The 3,771-nt window shown below is 39.5% G+C and overlaps 1 protein-coding gene across 5 annotated transcripts in view; it reads left to right on the top strand.

The window, feature by feature from the left end:
• The window catches only part of cadm1 (cell adhesion molecule 1), a 622,928-nt gene that overhangs the window by 83,221 nt on the left and 535,936 nt on the right, over positions 1 to 3,771 (top strand). The window lies entirely within an intron of this gene.

Below are 3,771 nucleotides of genomic sequence, written 5' to 3'. Positions count from 1 at the left end.
GGCTTTGTCAAGCTGCTGCCTACCTTTGTGAAGCAGGAAAAAATCTAATACAAAGTTAATCCAGTAGAACTTTTTATTGCCTACCTGGAATGGGTGACAATAGTTTAATAAACTTTTGGCTCTCAAAATGGTATCGGTGCCCTATTTGTTGGTACTCGCCGATACCGATACCACCATTTTAGGACATACTGGATACTGGTATCGGTATCAGTGCAACACTAGTCACAATACCAATTGTTACCTACCAGCTGCTGAACTCAGCACACTTACACTTACCCCAAAGTGTTTATGAAGATATCACAAAGCAGTTAAGGTAAATTTAAATTATGTACTCTTTATGTTGGTTCTAGTTTTAGAAATTTCTCACATCAGGTTTCACATTAATTAGTTCCTTCTGATTTTAGCAACCCCTCGCTCATTTAACATTTATTAAGCGTTACAAACAGCCTTTGGAATACCTGACAAAGAAAGGGACATTTGTAGCCGATGACTCACCATGCAGGTGTATTATTGTTTGAACTACAGCCTTAAAGGTTGACAACCCATTATAAATCAGATAGCCTTTTTTCATAAACCAAACGAGACTTTAAAGATATATAATGTAATGCAATACTTTACATACGCCTACAGAAATAGCGCTCCACAGTTCTTAACAAACATATAAAACTCACAATAAAAGGGTACGTAGTACTAATATTACCACAGCAGTTTGAAATAATACCAATACTGATATATTTCATGTATCTAGAGATAATCCTTTATTTTATCTGTTGGATGGAGTCTCTTAGTAACAGATTCCCACACATGAAAATAATTGAATCATACTGGAATGACAAAGGGTTAAAATGGTCAACAACCATCTCCAACTCTTAGTGTCAAGAAGAAAAAGTGTTTAAAGTGTTAAAGTTTATTATTTCTTGGGGGTTTTATGAGGGACTTTATTTTGGGGGCCTATTCTGCAGATGGTGATATCGTCCAACAATCACCATAACAACCAGTTGTAATAAAAAAGCCCCCCGGCTGATTCAGGATTGCAGCAATGTTTCACTTCCTTGTTAGTTCCATACCATTCTCACTCCAGCTCCATTCACAAATACATAACTTTTCTTTTTCTCCAAACATGAACTGCAATGAATAGACTGTGTGATTTTTAGTAAGTCAGCAATCCTAAAGGGTCTCCATGGGTTTAATGAAGTTAGCATTGAAAGTTGTTGAACCCTTATCTTAACTTTGGCTGCAGAGTTTTACTTGGTGTCATTAAAAAAAAAAAACATTGCAAGTGCCAGCATGATATTTTGGTGTTCATTATAATAAAAGTACAAATGCAAAATATAAATCTTCAACCTGTTATACGGTAAAGGTCCATTTGAAGCATTTTGCTGAGACAGAGAAATATACCTTTAGCAAGCTATTAATCATGATGCCAGCTAAAGTACAGCAAGAAGAATAAATCAAGGCTGCTTTGGTTCCTGCCCCCAAAGTTTGGCACTAAAACAAGACCTAGTCATCACACAGTGCTGCAACTTATAGCCCACAGGCATGGTCGTGACATTTCTTGGTTTTAAGATCCAGAGAGAAAAATGCTAATGAAGTAGCTGGATGGAAAATGTCATTTTTTTTTTTTCAGGAGCAGCTGCAGCTACATGTGTTGTGGTTTGTGCTTATGTGTGCTCACTTGTCATATTGTCGAGGCGGTAAAGTGACTACAGGCTGACTTTTGACTTTTCCTTCTCTTTGAGCCTCCAGGGGCTGCAGCTGAAACGCACAGCCATAACAATGGCTGAACCTTATTTTGTGCCTCGAAAGAGGAGGAAGAGATGGGTTGGTGGTGAGGGGGCGGGGTGTGCTGCTAGAAGGGTTTATCTTAGTCATGGTAATTGGTTTGCTGGTGCGGAAGTAGGATCATTCGAGAAAACCTTAACCGGTCTGACTCCCTCCCATTTATCTGTCTGGAAGTGTGCAGAAAGAGAAGGATGGAGAGAAGTGCTGCTGCTGCTGAGGCATTTTCATACAAAGGAGAGAGAAAGTGAGTGTGTCTGAAGGCTCAATCTGATGCCGTCTTGAAATGAAGAATACTTTTTTTTTTTGCATCCTGCCAAATAGCTGTTACTCTCCATCCACTGACAATCCTCCCTGTGAAGCGTAATGTGCCTGCCTGCAAGCATGTGTAAGGGGTAAAGGTAAAGCATTAATGCAACAGGGCAGAAGTGCCACCATCAAATCATTTCTCAGTTTCAGATTAGATTAATGAGGGCGGAAATTGTGCTGCCCTTTTTGGCCTGGTATTGTCTTAAAGCAAAAACGACTTACTCCCAAAGGCTCTGTAATGCATATTCTTCTCTTATCGGGACAGGCTTTTATTAACAGGAGATCAGAGTAGGGGAAGGGCCCCTGTGAGAACTCTGGGCCTCGTTTGGTGTTTAACATGCCTGTCCTATAGCGCTGTTGCTGAGGCAGCAGGGTCCAGCTGCACATTTATCTCCCACTACCATCAGTAAGCTTTCTCTAACTTGCTGTCTTTACAGTTATGTGAAATATTAAAATCCATACTGTGATCCCGGGGCTTGTGCAACTACCTTTAGTAGCAATAACTTGGTCAAATGGTGTTTTCTGTTTGATTTTATCAGTCTTTTACATCACCGGCGGAATGCTGGGCCCTCTTTTCTGCAGCATTGCTGAGGTTTTGAAGACATGTGTTTCTGCAGAGCTCTCTGAAGGAATTATTTTAGTGAGGGTGAGGTCTGGGCTTTGAGGCTTCACATCAATTTTTTTTCCTTCAGCCTTTTTGTTGTAGGTTTGCTGCTGTATTTGGCATCATTGTTTTTCTCATGATCATCTTTGGGTCAAGCTTAACTCGACCCAAACTGACCTGAAGTTACAAAACAGTCATTTCATTAACATTCCATCATTGTCCTTGACATTAGTACTCAGTTTTTGTGCATACTGTATGTGTCCAGACATGGAGACATGATAGGACCAAACGTCTTTTCACTTGTCTATCGAAAGGACATTATTCAAGCGGTCTTGTGTTTTATAAGCCCCTTTGCAAAATAAGGACATGATGTGCTTTTTCTTTTTGTAGAGACAGGAGGTGTTCTCTTTTTGCCTTTCTGAATGAAGCCATGTTTTTCAGTCTTGTAATGACCTCCTTTAATGAACATGTTCTTTTCTTGTCTTCCTTACTAGCTTCGTTGAACATGCCAACTAAGGCCTGAAGGCTCTGAGATGATACTTTTTTTTTTTTTTTTTATCCTGTCTTGGGGATAAATTGCTTCAACCAAAAGGGCTATAATGGCTCTAACCTGGTCAAAAGGTTTTCCAACTTGTTACAAAATGACAGATTCATACAAAGTTGTGTAATTTTAACTGGTTAGCAGGCTTTTAGCTAGCAATGTGTACGGGCGTCATTTTTTGGGATATACAGCCTTGGTGTGCCCTAATTTTCCCTTGGAAAACTTCCCTCAAATGTTCACATTTGTACAGGAAGCAGATGCTGTAGTTGGATAAATTGAATTATTGTTTCTCGACATGCCACATGAACAGGGTTCCCGCGGGTCCTTAAAAAGTCTTAAAAGGCATTGAATTCTTCAAAATAAAACTAAGGTCTTAATAGGTATTAAAATGTCTTACATCAGTCTTTCGTAGGAACCAATAATGGCTTGCCATGGCTTGGAAAATATGAGCAAGTTTAAATGTAACCAAAATTGTCTCCAGCCAAGAGTTTTCTCCATGGCTAAAACCAGGGAACATACATGAGGCTCAGTGGATTTT

The sequence above is a fragment of the Cyprinodon variegatus genome, unplaced genomic scaffold, assembly GCF_000732505.1.
Source record: "Cyprinodon variegatus isolate N-32 unplaced genomic scaffold, C_variegatus-1.0 Scaffold43, whole genome shotgun sequence".
Lineage (NCBI taxonomy): Eukaryota > Metazoa > Chordata > Actinopteri > Cyprinodontiformes > Cyprinodontidae > Cyprinodon > Cyprinodon variegatus.
The sequence above is the reverse complement of the archived record's forward strand: the minus strand, read 5'-3'. Positions and strand labels throughout refer to the sequence as shown.